This window comes from Talpa occidentalis, unplaced genomic scaffold (genome assembly GCF_014898055.3).
Source record: "Talpa occidentalis isolate TD23 unplaced genomic scaffold, MPIMG_talOcc4v2.1 talOcc4.3, whole genome shotgun sequence".
In the NCBI taxonomy this organism is placed as follows: domain Eukaryota; kingdom Metazoa; phylum Chordata; class Mammalia; order Eulipotyphla; family Talpidae; genus Talpa; species Talpa occidentalis.
Window position 1 is genome coordinate 119,054,371 of NW_023603184.1, and position 19,106 is coordinate 119,073,476.

The window sequence follows — 19,106 nt, forward strand, 5'->3', positions numbered from 1 at the left end:
TCAATAGTGTGGAGTGTTTTGCCCGTGTTTTTTCTACATATTTTATTATTTCAAGCCTTACATCCAAGCTTTTCATCCACTTTGAGCTAGTTTTTATATAAAGTGTGAAAGAATAATTCTAGTTTCATCCTTTTTCATGTGGTTGTCCAGTTTTCTCAGCACCATTTGTTATAGAGATTTCCTTTTCTCCATTTAATACTTTTGGCTCTTTTGTCAGAAATTAACTGTCCATACAAATGTCCAAATGAGAAAATATTTCTGGGCCTTCAATTCTATTGCATTGCTCAGTATTTCTGTTTTTATTCCAACATCATACTGTTTTGAGGACTGCAAATTTATAGTAAAATGTGAGGTCTAAGAAAGCGATACTTCTGTTCTTTTTTGTAAGAACTAATTTGACTATTTTGGGGTATCTGTGGTTCCATTTGAATTTCAATAATGTTTACTCTCTGTTTTTGAAGAAAGCTATTGATATTTTGATAGGGATTACAATGAATATGTATATTGCTTTAGGTAAAATGACCATTTTAACAATGCTAATTCTTCCAATGCATGAGCAGAGAATATCTTCCCATTTATTTGTGTCTTCTTCCATTTCTTTTAAAACAATTCATAGTTAAAATTGTATAGGTCCTTCATGTCCTTTGCTAAGTTTATTCCGAGGTATTGAAATAATTTTGATGTGATTGTAAATGGGATTGTTTTCTTGATTTTTTCTCTTTTAGGTCAATGTTTGCATATACGAATGGAACAGACTTTTGCATATTGATTTTGTAACATGCCACTTTGCTGTACTAATTTACTGACTCAGAAGTTTTTTGGAGTCTTTAGGATTTTCTAAGTATATTATCATTCACCTGCAAATGATGATAGTTTTATGTCTTCTTTCCCAATTTGTATTGATTTTATATATTTTTTTCTTTTCTAGTGCTGTAGCTAGGACTTCCAGTACTATGTTGAACAGCATTGGTGGAAGTTGGTGGAAGTGGAGGTCCTTGACTTATATCTGGTCTTAGAGGAACAACTTTCAGTTTTTCACCATTGAATATGATCTTAGCTTTGAGTTTCTCATATATGGTTTTTATTATGTTGAGATATGCTCATTTATATTTTAATGAAATAATAACTAAATATCAAAAAATGGGATATAAGATAGCTGTAAAAAAACACATTTTAAAAAAACTCACAATAAATCTAAATAAAATGGAATTAAGAATGGAAAGATTATTGTGAGTTGGTGGCAAAAGAGATGTTTCATATGGAATTCCCTCTCTTGTCAAATTCTTCCCTCTTCATTAGTGTTTTTTGGCAGGTTTCTAAGCTACAACCACTTAATGCTTCTCATTCTTATTTCTTTTATCACCAAAACCTAATACTTTCCCAAAATATTGAAAATTTCCATGTTCTACCCATTAAAGCATAAACTCATAATCTCACAATTTTTCTAACATCTCACACTAAAACTCTTCATCCTAATCTCCTTCACTAAATCCTCTGATGCTACAATTAGAGTTAATTACCACCCAGAATTGTTTCCTGATATATATATATATATATATATATACAATTATATATTCAATTATATGTGCAATTATATATATGCATAGATATGAATTTATATATGCAAGCCTATAATATCCTTCTCCATTACCACAGTTTTCTATGTCAATGTATCTGTACTTATCTGGATTCTTGAGTGAATCTATACCAATTTTTCATCCTGCATCCCTCTCATGCAAACTATTTCCTTTAATTTTCAGTACCTCTCTATTATCCTAGCCTCTCCTAGCCAGTCTGAATCCCATGGATAATGAGCGAAGTTACTTGTCCATAAGTATTTTCAACTCCTCATAGCCTTATCCCTTCTTCACATACCCCCTAAAAGTTTTCATTTGTCTTTCATCAGCCCAATATTTTGATATCCCAGATTTAATAACCACTGTTATTAAAAAAAAGTAAAATCTCACATATTTTTGATGGTGACAATGTTGTTTACTAAAACAGAGAATAAGACATTTATCATTTAAATATTTAAGTGACATTTCTTTGATGTGCTAGTTAAAGTTACAGAACAGAGTTCAACCACAACTTTCAAGAGACCATATTCAGTCAGCCAATTGATGCAAATCAGTGCAGATGAAGGGATGAATTTGAGGTGACAATGAACATAGCATACCTTCTCAAGAAGACTGTCAGTAGATGAAATGATAGCTAAAAGAGAGATGCAGTCTGAAAAATATTTTAAAATATGGATGATACTTGGCGCATATATATATATATATATATATATATATATATATATATAGGTTAAAAAGAAGCTAAATGCTGATTGTAAATAAGAAAAAAATCTCCAGCTGCTGAATCAAAAAAGAAGGTAAGAGATGAGGTAGGTACCAGTCACAGAAGAACTTTCTTATTCTGAAGAATAGAGGGAAAGTAAATATAAAAAAAGATTTAGAAGAGTTTTTAGTCAAAAAAGACAGAGTTGAATTAATTCCCAGTCTTCTTTGCATGTAAGAAATTTGGAGAAATTCTCCCCTTGATAGAAAGATTGAAGATCAGAATTGGAGTAAGGAGTCTGAAGAAAGCAGTCACTTTAGAAAAGTTATGCAGTTGTGCAAGGAATTGCTGAACAGGGACATAGGATTGTGAAGCACATTTCTGGGTACAAGAGAGATAAAAACTGCATGAATACAGTATCAATAATACACAAATTGTGTTTTTCTATAATACTTTTCTGTGATGTAGCAGGTGCTATGCCAATTTCTTTGTGAAGATCATTTCACTTCAAGTTGCTTAAACTTTCTGTTCCCTAATTTTTCTATTATTATCTTGCATCCTGTAGAAAGATTTATAATGTCCTCTCTTATCTAATGTTTTGTGCTACTTCTATAATCATAACATGATCTGATTCTGGTGCACACGTTGATTCTCTTGCTTCTACTTTTCTACTTCTGATTATTAATCCACCACTAGAATTTCTTGAATCCTATGTGACATTAACCATTAGATTCTTCCTACCCCATGAACAGGAAACAGATAAGACATAGACTTTAAGTTTTGTTTGATTTGGCTATATAGCATTTGATATTCTAATATATTCTATACCTAGGTATACTTCATTTATTTATACTTTCACCCTAGTACTGGTAATTCCCAAGATTTCAAACTTATTACTAGAGGTCTAGACAGCAAGACACCAAATAGGCAATCTTGTAAGCTGCCATTCATGATTATCTACAAAAAAGTCTATTTTGTCTTGCTTTAGTAGCAAAAGAGCATAGTATTAGTATAACACTAGTTATGAAACTCATCTGAAAAAGAGATGATTTGGGTTTCAGATTTCAGGCTGGTTAGTCTCTGAGCCTCCATCCCTACTCTGCCTGGTGCTCTTTATGTGACAGGAGATGGGAAGGTAAGACGAACGAGAGAACAAGTATTTTTTCTCCTCTTCCCTACAACTTGAGCAGCAGTTTTAGCATAGGCTGAATTCCTCTACCCATGGTCACAGCATTTCTCAAGAATCTTCCCTTTCTAGCTGCTGATCTCTCCAGATTGTGGCAGCCACTCCCTGTCCTGGATACTCAGGCTTAGGAGGGATGGGCTTCTTGCTATTGTTGATCCCTTGATACATCACCACTTTTTGTCAATTCCTACAATGCTGTCTACACCTTCCTAATATGTTTTATTCATCAAATCTCTTCAATTAATTTTTTGACTATGTCATCTGTTTCCTAATACTAATACTGAAATGTTTTGTTGGAAATGATGGCAGAGATTCCAATGAGAAGGTAATAATTAACTGGAGATACTGCTCAGAAACAAAGGAGTGAATTCATAATTAAAAATGTATCAAAAGGCACAAGTTTCCAGTTATAAGATAAATTATCACTAGGCATGTACTGTGCAACATATGACTATAGTTACCCTGATGCATGATATATAGGAAAGTTGTCTGGAGAATGAATCCTAAAGATTTTCATCACAAAGAGAATATTGTTTTTTTTTTGTTTTGTTTTCATTTTTCTTTTCTTTCTTTTATTTTAATTTCATCTATATGAGATGATGATAGCTACTGTGATAATCACCTCACAATATGTGTAAATCAAAGCATCATGCTATACACCTAAAACACAGTGAAAATTGTTAATTATTTCTCAAGAAAATGGAAAATGTTTACTTGGAAACTATCTGCCAAACATGAACCACATTTGTGAATGGAATCCACAGTAATGGTTAAAATCTCTGAAGAATGGTATAGTCATAAAAAAACAAAGTAAAAAAATAAACATGAATAATGGGATGTATCCATACTTAGGATAATTAGAAGAAAACGAGTGAAAAGGTATGATCTCTATCACAGCCGCTAAATGCTGCCTTTATACTGGAAAAGGCTGTTATAGTCAACAGGACAACAAGAATAGTTGAGTGGTTGTGTTCCAACAGAACAAATAGCCAGCCCATAGGCATAGTTTTCCAACCCCTGACTTGTGGCATTACATGATGTGATCAGGTGTGCTCACCTCAGGATAACAAAGACCATGCTCCATAACTGTCAAGAAGGAGGATTTGAGGGTTTAATGCAGTAAGAAAGGATGTGTTAGGGGACCAACCAGAAGATGTATAATTCTTCTGGAAAGAGAAACCACATAGTTTTAAAGGGAAAAAAATTATCTTTTAAGGGAAACCTAAGACAAAGCAGAGATTGATCAAGAGGGTCTATAATTTTTAAAAGAATGAATAAAATTGAAGCAAAATGTAAACAGAATTAAAATATCAAATGGATCATAAGTTTTGCTGAAGTCCAGATTCACTCAAGATTTTTATTGTAAGAATAACATAATAAACTTTAGGAAATTTGGAGACTCTGACCTCCCAAACCAATTAATTTTAATTGTTCTCTCATGTAAGTATAGAATGTTCATATTTGAGTACTGTAACTATCTTTTCTAAAAATAGGGCAACAAATTGCTTCTATTCTTATGGATGCACGTGCTAATACATCTTCAATTGTGTACTTTAGCATATTCCCAACTATTAAAATAAAACAAACCTATATAATGCAAAATAACTTGCATTATATATAAAATAAATGTCATGGAAGATGGGCAAGGTGTCTGCAAGAAGAAACAGAGATCAAACTCACATGCCAAATCATTACACCAGCTGGTACCAATTTTCAAATTTTGCTTTTCTGATTAAGTGTAATTGGCCAATGTATTTGATGATGAAATTCAAACACAGACTAAAGGTAATGCTAGCATATGAAAAGACTTTATAGTGATATCATTTTGATTTCTTTTTAAGGAAAACATATATCATTACTAAAAATTCAGTAACACAAAACACCAGAATGTAATATTTGGTTGTTGTTGGGGTAACATTGGATTAAACATGGTATATGATTCAGGGGTGCCACCAAGGCAGCCACTATCTTCCATCATAGTCCATTGGGCCAACTGTACCAATTTTGAATCTTCAGCAGCATCACTATGATCCCTTGGTCTGCTGCTTTCAGGTCATTTCTTGTCCTTCTCTTGCTATCTGTGTCATAATAAGGGTTGACACTAACCAGGCTCCGTCAAAAAAGCCACAGTTGGGTTTGGCCAGTTAAAAGCAATGGCCAGAGACTGGAGTTCTGGAAGAACAGAGAAGTAGAGATGTTTGTCCTCTCTGTGCTTCAAGTATCTCTGACAACTGCTGCATTCCTCCCATGACTTTAGAACCTGCCTGGCACTCTGCCTGATTCCTTCTCCCACTCAATGACCCACTGGGCTCCAGTACACTGTCTACTACTTTTGTGCCTCCAACCCACGACTGGTAGCTGTTTGATGTCCTTGCTGATCTCTAGGTTACATCACTATCCTCTGATCAACTGCAAAACCAAATCCTGCATTAAATTCCCTCTGCCTGAAATACATTGAGCTTTCTATTTTCTCTCATTGTCCCTGGTTTAATACTCTATATTCCTCTTTGTGTTATGCTGATTTGCATATTTGTTTCATCATTCTCTCTATTACTCTGAGATTGTTGCCTGTAATACCTGGCACAGTGCCAAACACAAAGTAAACCTTTCACAAAAATGTGAAATTATGTTTCTAAAGGGAGTTTTGTGAAGTTTAATATTTAATGGAAAATTAGAACTGACTCAAGTACCTTAATTAGGAATGCAGTCTGCATTATAAATGTAAAAGCAGCTATTAAAACTATCCAATAATAACTTATCTCATTAAGACTGATTTAGGGGAAGACCACAGCATCCCTTGCTTACTCCCACATCAAACTACCACAAATCCTCTTAGAATTAATAGCAGTCATAACCCTTTCATAGGTGAAAATACAATACTCTTACAAGAACAGAAACATAACAATTGTAATGGCCTCTAATTCATGTCATGATTTGTAAAACGCAGGCATATGATGGTTTCCATGGTTACATGCATAAAGAGAGGAGTGAGATTACAGATGAAAATAAACTAAGACTGAACTGTAAAAAAGCATATGGAGTAACTTTGAGAATGAAGGGGAAATATTTTTTAAAAAGGAGGTGTTAGACAATTGAAACTGCATAATGAAAGTATATGGCTGTTATTAAACCTGACAGTGATGTGATTAACAGAGAAATAGTATCAGACAAAGTAAAAGAAATGAGTTACTTTAATGCAAGTGAAAGGTAACTATATTAGAAAGCTACCAGTGCCAGATACTCAGCTGCACTCCCTGATGGAAAAGCATTCCCTGCTCTCTAAACTTCAAGACAGCACCCAAATACTGAACATAGACCCTCTCAACTATTATGTAGATCTGAATCAGCAAGGTACAACTGCGATACATTCTGTGTTGATTGTTGTAAGCCTTGGAGAATGGATAACTATAATTTCACTGGGCCAATTTTCCAGTATCTATTTCCAGCTATACCATCTTCCTCCTATAAACCTAGACTTCAAGTCTGTCTGACTTCTCATACTATATAAAATAAAGACAAATTTAGAAGATAAAATTATTATATAAATTAAAAAATAACTTATTTTTAGAGTTTGCTTTACTACAAGCTTAGCAATTAATCGCAATAACCACATTAAATGAGCATCTGTGAGACAGAATTAGATAACAGGAAATGGACAAGATAACTTTCATTTATTCAGTAATCAAATTAAGCTATTTAAAAATTCAGCTCTTCATCATAAAACACCAATACCATTTTTCTATTGGAAATGTTTTGCCTTAACATAGAAATAATTGAAATTGTGACAAGAGAATCTAAGTTTATTGCAAATATGTGAAAGGATCCCACTAAAGGGACTGAGAGAAAAATTGCTGATGTAAGTAACTGGAAAGGAGTCAAATATGGTATGAGAAAGGCAAAGAGAAATACATATAAGCACTGAACTATAGTTGATAAAGCTGCTTTCATTGGGGCTATAGGTAAACAATCTCAATACTTCTATACCAGTATGCCAGAAATAAATAATCCATTTATGGGTGGTAATGCTGAGAGCCAGTTTCTCACTACAAGAGTAGGAATTTACAGTTAAGCAAGTAGAAGAGGCTACAAGGTAGTGCATTAGAATTAGTAACATTAGTAGTAATTCATGTTGAACTTAATATAGAAACAGATGGTTTCATATGTATGTATATGTATATAGTATACACACACACTTATTTCCTTGCTCTGTCAACTAAGGGTCCTTAAAGAAATAACATTTCATTAGATGTCTGTGGAAAAACTTGTAGTGTCACAAATTTAGAAAATGCTCAAAAAAGAAAAAGAGTTCATAGTGAAAAATGCTGTAACAACAGGAGCAATAAATAATGTAATATTGGGTTACATAACCAAATAATAAAATAAATATCCACTGGTCCACATTGATATAAATTATTGAATAAATAAATTGGAGAAAAAACAAATGTCTTGTATAGAAGAATTTAAACTAACTTATACAAGTACTGTTTTTTTCTCAAGGAGGATAATTCCCCATTCCTTAAGTGTACCCTATGTGTGGTGACTTCCTTCCAAAGACTATAGCATAGAATGGTGTTGTAAAGGAATGAGGAAAATGTTAAGTGGAGAAACCTGACAAACACTACTTAAATGATTAATGAATTTGTGAAATTTGCTACTTAGAAGGAATATTTATTACTTATTTATTAAAGTGGACTCACCTACAAATATTGCATCAAGTTGGCATGTCAGATACAGCTTAGAAAAATATATCTATACCATCTATACACCCTGCAGCAATCATGAGAGACATTATTGGATATATTATCCATATGTGTATACCTACATGTCTGTCTGTATATATCTATCTATCTATCACATATCTATGACATATAATGGTATGTTAGAGGTTAGGTAATCCAGGAAGACAGGAAATACATTTTTCCTTTACCAACAGTAAGCTATAAAGCATCTGTCTGAATAAAGTCATTACAAAAAACTCTCCCCTTACCACTTAGTAAATTCTTATTCAGGCATCAATGTCAATCAAAAACTATTTCCCTTCCAAAGCATTCATGAGCATTTTTCCCATTTCCACACAGATGTGATCTCTTTATCCATCTTAGTAAGAAAAAAAAAAATGTAGCAGGCTGAAAATCAGAGCTCCTAAAACATTCTTGATTAAAAGAAAATAATAAAACTAAAACACTTGAGAGCAGTTTGTTAAAAATACAGATCCCATATACTCCAGTTCTGCTCTAGAGAGTCTGATCCAGTACCTCAAGGGTTGGGCTATGAAGCTGTATTTTAAGAAACTCCCCACCTGATTTGTTATGATCAGCAAGTTATGTAAACACTGCTACAGCATTAAAAGCGCATGTTTTAAAAGATGAGGTATTGGAATTTTAATCACAGCTAAAATCACTAGCTCTGTGACACCATACTAACTTACTCAACATCTCAACTTCTCATTTGTATTATGCAGATGTCTAATTTCATGAATTAAATAACATGTATTTGGACCTAGAATCAGCACGAAACAGCACATGAAAAATATTCTTAGCATTCTTTTAATTCTCTCTGCCCACAAAAGCACTTATCAGCTTACTTGATATCTGTCAGTACTTATTTACAACTGTGTTCATTGCTGGATTGTCAAATCTACAAGAACAAGCCTGCATTTTTATTCTTAGGTCTCTAGTACCTACCGTTGTAACTAGCATATGGCCAGTGTCCAAAAAACTATTTATGTATTAAATTAATTCATGATAACCTCCTATTCACCAGTTCTAGTTCTGTGCCCAGATAACCACCTTTTCCAGTCTCTTTCACTTCCTCCTACGCCCAACATATTACAGCAAGTGTATTCCTTAAAATAAAAAGGGGGAGATTATATAAAAAATACTCCTGAAACATAAAAAAAATTAATTTGGTAAGTAGAGTTGGAGGAAAATTAGAATAAAATTTAAAGGAACAAAAGACTTCGAAATGATTTTTAATAATTGCTTTTATGGGCCATGCAAATGTGTGGATTTCATTGCTTTTATTTGCCACATTTCCGACTAACACAGTATATACTTAGGTAGGCATTCAGACTTTTCCTAGAATAGAAATGATCATTAGTGTGAGTCTAATTTAGCTCCTTGTTGAAGGTGATAAAGGTAGCTCATTTATTCTGCCTGGTATAGAAGTCCTTTTCACTGTTTCCAAGTCTTCTCATGATCTGGAAGGTGTAATCAAATGGTGGGATTCAAATGGTAACATCAAGGCAAGTAAAATTCAGTGGAAACCATCTTTCAAGTAACACATCATCTATTCTTTGGGGGAGATGTAAGGCATATTTTTCAGTGAAGTAAAAGTGATCTGGTTCATTGCTTATTAGCAGGCAACAAATGTAGCGGGATTATTTCATTTTTCATATCCGAGATGAATATTAAGTATTTTGCCAAACACAATGTGGTCATCACAAATGTGTTTGCATAACCACATTATTATCTCTGCAACCTCTTGAAGAAAGGGACCAGAGGGCATCCCGGGTGGCGCAGCAGTTGAGCACTGGGTTGCGAAGCTGTCCGCAGCCTCTGCAGCACCGGTTCAATCCCTGGCCACCAGCGAAGGTCCCACATAGTGCGTAGACCTCTCCTGCCGCCTGCTGCTCCACTCAGCAGTGTATTTCGTCACTCTGCCTGTTCTGCTCTCCGCTCTGGCTCTGGTGAATTCTCTCACTCTCCCGCACTTCTGACTGTACCCAGTGCTTGTATAAATAAATAAATATTTTAAAAAAAGAAAAAGAAAGGGATCAGAGGCCAAAACCATATCTTCCACCCTCAGACAAATAGCACACAAATGTTATTCCTGTCATTTACTAACTCATTTTATCCATCACCTTTCTGCAGATAACTAAGTTTTCTGTGGTATTTTTTCTTTAGTTTGAAGACTGCAGAACAATTTCTCGATTTCTAAGCAAACAAGCATTTGAAGTCCAAATCCACTAAACGAAATGGTGCTTCTCTAATTTGCTGTACCTTACTTGTGAAATAAAGATACAAAATCAATGTCATAGAACTGATTTGAGAATGAAATTCATTAGAACACACCATTTCCCAGTTATTTTTTATTAATTAGTCACAGTAAAATTTCTGTGAAGTTAGCAAACCAACACTTAGTTATTTCATATGCAAATCTAGTTGTCTAAATTTCCATATGCAAAGTCTTTTATACCGTTTACTGTTTTCCAAACATTGTGCTAAATATTTACACTTACTTTTTACAATGTAGCCAAGAGGTAATCTCCATCATGTAAGGGAAGAAACAGAAACACAAAGTGTTGAAGTACCTTGTTCAGAGGCAGCAGCTATATTAGATGGCAAGATATGGTCAACCCCAGATAGTCTGTCCTAGAGGATATTCTTGAAGCCACAACTTTATCTACACCCTTCTTAGTACAACCTAACTGTGATAATATAGAAATTAACATAAACTGAATTCATCCCAGTTTAGAATTAGAGAAAAGAAAATCACACTAAGATAAAATAACTTTCATAAAGCTTCAGAGAAAAGCTGCATCAAAGATTTGGCTAAACTCTGATATATCAGGTCCTTGAGTTTTGTGTACTTCCTTAGAAAGCTTGCCCTTGATTTGTAGCTAAGAAATACGAACTGACTGCTCCAAAAAACAATAACATGGGTACTTGGCTGAATTTTGGAAGACTTTTTCTTCATTTTCTTTTGTTATTCCAGAAAAAAAAAAGCTAATACCAATAGCAATATTTTGCTAAATTTTTTTAAACATAGACTTTTAGTTCATAGCAAAATGTTGTTTGAGAATTTTGCCTCTAAATTGCATTCCCAGCTATTTCACTCCTAGGAATCTACCCAAAGAATACAAAAACACTGATTCAACATGAAACCTGCACTCCTGTGTTTACTGTAGCACTATTTACAATAGTCAAGTTATGGAAACAACCTAAATGCTCAAAACAAATGAATGAATCAAGATGTGATCTATATGCAGAACTGAATATTACTCAGGAGGCCAAAAAAATAAATAAACTCATGCCATTTTCAGTAACATGAATGGAGTTGTAAGGGTTGATGCTAAGTGAAATAAATTACGAGTGAAAAGATAAGTATCAGTTGGTTTCTATTATATGTGGAATATAGAAAAATCAAAGAAAGGGTCAAACAAAGGCAAACATTGAAATCTGACCATGGTGATGTGCCGTGGATGCTTTGGTGGTGGGAGAACTACCGTGAATTACAGTGACCACACCTAATCATATATTGCCCAAAAGTTATTTTTTTATGTTTTATGTGCAATAATGATTTTAAGTGAACTATATTTCATCACTCAAAAATTTATTGTTTCTTTGATTTGACTTCTTCATGAATCATAGGTCTTTTTATTTCTATTTCACAAATTTCAAAAAAGGCAGTACAGCAAGGTTAAATGACTTGATTAAACCGTTGATACTACCATCCCTGACATTTCTGTACCTGAAAAAAGGATGACAAACATTTGTCCCTGTGCCTTGGTTTTATACTTGCAGATGTACAGAAGAGTCATTTGGGAATAGCTGCTTAATCTGCCTTGATTCTGACATTAAAATCTGTCCTCAGGAATACATGATTAGCAAAGACATTGTATATAATCTGAATCCAAATATATCCTCAAAAAGCAAATGCCTTTTTTCATTAGATTAAGCAATACATATACCAATATATGTGTATGTGTGTGTGTATATATATATATATATTAATTTAGTGTTCTCAGTTTTACTTCTTCAATCAAAGGAAATAGAACTTACATAAAATAGAAAAATCTTCTTCAGTATTAAAACCATATAATAAAACATTCACTTAATACAAATTCTGCTCCATACTAATTGACAATATATTGATCAACCACTAGTTTTAATATTATCTCAATGTAACATTAGCAAAAATATTATTATATGTGTTCAGAATTGTTACATAAAATATAAACACAAAACATTGCCTTTGTTTATGGTATTTTAGACAATAATGAAATGCATATTTTTAATGAATTGATAGAGAAGTTTAACTAAAAAGCAAATTAAAGAATAAAATTCATATGATACTTGCACAGTTAATGTCTTACTTAAAATGTAGAAAAAACATTTAGTAACCATGAAAAACAATAGAAAACTAGAATGGATTATTTCCCATTAATAACTCCAGAGCTGGGGCAACTCCCTGGTGGTGCAAGGGGTTAAATACTGCACTATGAAGCAATTCGAAGCCTCTGCAGCATGAGTTCAATCCCCAGCAGGCCAGGGAGCAATCCACATGGTGTAGCAGACCTCTCCTTGTCTCACCCACTGCTCCCCTCAGCAATGTATTTCAGTCAGTCTGCCTGTTCTGTTCCCCACTCTGTCTCTGGTGAATTCTCTCCACACCCCCACCCCCACGTCTCTAGCCTATGCCCCAGATCTTCTATGCAAAAATAAATAAATCTTTAAGGAAAAAAAAAAAACTTCAGAGCTAAATTGAGATAAAGATATGACAAATATAAGCTTCAATATTTATAAGGTTAAGAGGCACTTAAGAAGCCAATAAACCATTCACTTTGTATTCAAACATTCGTGTTATTTTCAAAAATAAGTTCTGGATACAATTCCTCTTCGTTCAACGCTCACAGTTAATCCATGCTATAGAGTCTGTCTTAATAGTATCTTTTTTTAAATTTTCACCTGATTCCTGAATCTTGGATTACCTTTCAAGTTGGTTCCATTTCCTTTATATAAGTCACACTGTTGCTTTCTGAACACTATAATTTGTACAAAATGCCTCACTAATTAATAACAGTGTTTTCTTCCCTTAATTCAACATATTTTATAAAAATCTCCAACCTATATTTTTCTCACTGTATCATTCACTCTTATGTAAGTGTGCTTTATACTTGAGAATAGAATATTCCTGATTTCACAAATATTCTGTGCTTACTCTCCTTTATTCCTACAGTCCTCTATGGCTGAAAGTAACATATGCTTCATTGGTGCACATATTTAAATTTGACATATATTTAATGATAACCACCATTTTGTTTGCCTGGTATTCATTTTTCCTTCAAGTAATCATGGAATTCCAATTATACACTGAAAAACAAATAGCCCCCAAACAGACTATTGTTATCTCTAATCACCTTCTCCTGGTCAGAGGACAATGCGTTTTCTAGGTAGGCTGTGGAGATACCCTTCTGGATTATGCCAGCATCAAAATCTTTTGGGCATCAGATATCACTAAGGGGACTTCATAAAATCATGATTCATTGATTCCTGATTTTCAGATATGTGAAGCTATTCTGGTACATGTCTTTTGAAGGTCATCAACTTATCTTTTGAAGCTAATCAATCTTTTGTTCATTTCTGTAAATCATCCTATTTCTTCATATGAAATTTTTTTTTTAGAAAGTTAACAGAAGTATGAGCTTTAAATTGAAGTCAAAGAATTCTAATCATGGAATCATATTGTACTCTTGTCAATTAGCATCTCCTTAGTGATGATTTTATGACCCTGAAACCAAATTTGACGTTTTTAGCTATTTTCAAAGTATAGTCTTTGAATTAACAGTATTAATATCAACTGAGAACTTGTTAGAAGGGCAAATTTATTTTTGGGTCCCACCTCAAGACTTACTGATTCAGAAACACTAGGAAGAGGGCTCAGTTATCTGTGTCCTGTGTTGTAGTTAATACCATGCCTTCAATTACAATCACTTCTATATTATAAGTTTCTCCTTTATTTTATCTCTCAACATTACTTATCTCTGCATCTCTAGTACTATCCAGCATAGTTTTGCATATATAGTAGGATTTTAAGAAATGTTTGTTACATTGAATTAAGCATTTATTAGAGACACTTTTTCAAAGAAGACATATACTCAACAGGTACATGAAAAGATAGCCATCATTTTATATTAGGGAAATGCAAATCAAAACAACAGTGAGATATCACCTCATACCTGCAAGAATGACTATTATCCAAAATGCAAGAAATACGGAGAAAGTGTATGTTGGTAGGAATATAAAAAGATTCAACTAAAAATGGTAGAAAGATTCCTTTAAAATCAAAATTCCAAATAATCCAGTTATCCCATTTCTGGTATTTATCCAAGGCATACAAAAACACTAATTTGAAAAGATATATGCACTATTTATTGCAACATTATTTGCAATAGACAAGAGTTCAAAACAACCTAAATGTCCATCAACAGATGATTGAAAAAAGATGTGTTGTGCTATATATATATATATATATATATATATATATACACACACGTACACACACACACACAAAATGAAATACTACTCAACTATCCTGTCATTTGCGACAACATACATGCAAGTATTATTCTGAGTAAAACAATTCAGAGAGAAAAAGACAGTGTATGATTTTGTACATATATAATGTGCAGAGGAAAGAAGTAAATGAACTAAATAAAGTGAATTAAATTTTTAGACTGTAGAGCCAATTAATGGTTACCAGAATGGAAGGAGTATGAACAAGTTGGGTAAAAAATGGTCAATTGTTTGGTGAAGGATATTATTGGACTGTTTGTAGTAAGCTTAATGTAGTATACACACTTGATTTTTAAATTATGCACACCTGAAACTTACATAATGATATAATGCGATGAAAATTCAATTTAAAAAAAAAAACTTGTAACTCAACAACAAAAAGACAAGTAACGCATTTTAAAAAATGAGCAAAGGTCTTATATTGCTCAAAAAAATTATACAAATGGCCAACAAATGTATGGCAAGATGTTTAATATCAGTAAATGCACACAATGTGATAACACCTCAAACCCACAGCTAAAATAATTTCAAAAAATGAGAAAATGCTGACGAGCATATGGAGAAATTACACATGCTATGATGTGAATGAATTTCAAAAGCATTATGCTAAGTGACAGAACCTGGATTCTTTTATATGAAATGTCCACAATAAGTAAATCTGTAGAGACAGAAATAAAATTGGTGGTTTCTGGGGACTGGGGGAAGGAAAAGTTTAATGGGGAGTAGGAAGAATATGGAATGACTGGTTAATAGGTACACGGTGTTTAATGAGATGATGAGAATATTTTGAAGTTAGATAGAGGTGTTGACTTCACAGTATTTTATATACACTAAATGTTATTGAATTGTATGTTTTCAAATGTTTTTGGGGGGCCTCCCTGGTGGCACAGGGATTAAAATCTCAGCACTATCAAGCTAATGCCAGCCACTGTGGCATGAGTTCTATCCCCTGCCAGGGAGCTAACCCACATGGGGCAGCAGACCTCTCCTGTCTCACCCACTTCTCCCCTCAGCAGTATATTTCAGTATATCTGCCTGTTCTGCTCCCCATTCTGCCTCTTGTGAAACCTCTCACCCCCCTGCACCTCTGGCTTACACCCCAGTTCTTGTATGCATAAATAAAAATAAATCTTAAATAAAATGGTTTGTTTTATGTAATATGAATTTTAACTCAATACAATCAAAATCCTTTGGAAATGTGTGTGAGTGGGTGCAGGGGATATTTGTTTATATGTATGTTTGTATATAAGTTTAGAGGTGAAGTGAACTGTATAGGGGTGCGCTTCATTCAAGAGTGATCAGATAAAAACCCCAGTGGTTTCTTTGGGAAATCACCCACAAAGTCTTAATTAGATCAATCACTTGAAATTTTTACAGATGTAACAGTGGCTGCTGTCTCTGTTAGTTGAATAAATGAAGAAACTGTTTTCACCATTTATCACCATTACTTCCTATGTATCGCTCCTCCACTTTCAGGGATTCTTCAGGCCCTTGATTAAGAACATTTCTAGTTCAGTATCCCTAAAATATAAACCTCCTGGCAAGGTCAAAGAGATAAAACCCCTAGAATAATTGGAGTAGGGAGGAAACCTGAGGGTTTAACTACTTATACACAATTTCAACTGATCCTTGTACTCCAGTGTAAAGATATACTGAGCCTTTCAAGTGTCTAAAGACACAAATCCTTTTGTGTCTCATTATTTCCTCTATAAAAATTTGGCTTCAGCATCCTCCTGCCTGCATTTCCGTCTGTTTTCAGTCTCCAAGTGCTTGTATAAATAAATAAATAAATCTTTAAAAAAAAAAGAAAGATCTATACATATCATATTTTAAGCATTTCGTTTGTGCTGAACAACTTTGATCTTTAGATGACATAATGTGACATGTTTATCATTCCCATTTCAAATTGCATGTACATGGTGTTGAAGATTAAGAAATTCAGAAAAGCATTTCCACTGAAAACTTGTGTTTTTTTGCTTAAAATAAATGCTTTGGCTGGAGCATTTTCTATAACTTTAACATATTATATTAATGTTAAAAATAATAAAAATATAAAATGCTTTAGAACATTTCATCTTCATTTTACAGATATGGGATTGCCCATCTCATTTTCATCTCAAAGGTATGGGATCACAGTGCCAGAGTTTGAATTATTTGACTAAGATTGCCTTGGTATCAGGTAGCAAAAATGTATTGTCAAGGAACATGAAAGATGAAATAGTAGATTTATGCAAAAAATACATTTTACATCACTTTAAGGGTAGGTGATGTCAAGACATATTCTAGGGAAGAAAGTTTTAAGAGAGAAGAGGAGAAACTGAATCCTGTCATCACTACAACCTCAGCAGTAAAATGTGGGCCCGAGCGCTCAGCACCTTATTAAATTGCTGACAGCACTGAATTCCTACAATGTAATATCATCATCCCATCAAGTTAAGGTATTAATTTGGATTCCACTAGCTTTAGAGTTTCACTACGTAATCTCTAAAAATTAGTTTTTGTAATTTCTAAGAATAATAAGCATACACATATTAATTTTACACATACATTTTTAGTTAACTTTATAACAAAAATAATTTAAGTGTAGGCTGTGAGAATGTTTTTCTATGCTATTTCAATAAGAAACTTAAAGAGACATTTTGACTATGGCAGAATTTTCATTTTATGATTTTCAGAAGAGTAATAAGTAAATAGATGATACACACCAAATATTTGTAAAAGCATGTCACAGGAAAGGAGATGACACTATTTTAAGGAATTTGGCAAAGTTTTGTTATATTAAGCTGAGAATTGTTTTATTATTTGAATATTCCTATGATCAGGATAGGAATGCAGAGAGCAATTTTCTAAAATACAAAGAATGGGGCCTCCATGGTGGCGCAAGGGGTTAAGCACCACACTATGAAGCAGTCCACAGCCTCTGCAGCATGATCCCCGGCCTCCCTCAGCAGTTCAATCCCTGGCCGGCCAGGGAGAAACCCACATGACGTGGCAGACCTCTCCTGTCTTGCCCGCTGCTCCCCTCAGCAGTGTATTTTAGTCAGTCTGCCTGCTCTGTTCCCCACTCTGTCTCTGGTGAATCCTCTCACCCCCTGCATCTCTGGCCTGTGCCCCAGTTCTTGTATGCATAAATGGACAAATCTTTTTAAAAAATAAAATAAAATAATAAAAAATACAAAAAATGTATAAACTGTTTGGAATAACTAACAAATTTCATATTTGGCACTTGAGATAATTTTAGTGAAACTCATTTGCATGTACAATATAAAACTTAATAAGAAAATACCTTATATTCTGACTCCCTTAAATAAATTTTAATTACCTTATCTTTTGTATTTTATCTGCCAGATGTACTAAGGGAAATGTAAATGTTAAGTCAAGTGACAAAGGCATTAACCTTTTTAAAGCACAGATATTGGATGTGATGCTTACTTTTGGCATATCTTGTGGAAAACACAAATAGAAATATTATCATGACAACCTATCTACTTGCAGGGCATTTGTTGACATGATTCCTCTTCATGCTTAAATAATAACATTCTTCTATCATTGTATATACAATATATTTTCTCTTTCATTTTGTTATGCTACATAGTTAATGGCTATTGTTGGGATATTTCTAACTTTTTTTATTTTATTACGTTATTGCTTTACAATTCCAATGTATAAAATAGCCTTTCATTTTGATCAATCATACTTCTAAGGTGTGATAACAGTATTAGTAAGTAAATCAATATTTTTCTTCCATATATTAAAGCTGTCTACCCATTTTCATGTGTTTTAAACAATTTTTCCAGAAATAGGGACAATAACAGGTTGCTGCTTCTAAAATATTTCATTAGAGGGCCTCCCCGGTGGTGCAGCGGTTGAGCACTGGGTTGCGAAGCTGCCCGCGGCCTCTGCAGTGCCGGTTCAATCCTCGGCTGCTCCCCGGCCACCAGAGGAGGGTCCCACATGGCGCGCAGACCTCTCCTGCCGCCCGCTGCTCCCCTCAGCAGTGTACTTCGGTCCTTCTGCCTGCTCTGCTCCCCGCTCTGGCTCTGGTGAATTCTCTCACCCTCCCGCGCTTCTGACTGTACCCAGTGCTTGTATAAACAAACAAACAAACAAATAAATAAAACAAGCCTCTATAAAAAAAAATTAATAAAAAAATATTTCATTAGAACCTATTTGTGATTAAGGGCTATATTTTCAGTTCACCTTATGGGTATAGTTTAAAGACGTGAAGTAGCCCACTAGGGTTTCATTAGCACAATGAGTATTAATTTATCAGTATTACCTAATACAGAGAAATAATGAAACAGAAAAACAAATTTTTGATGCATCCATTACTAGATTCTCTT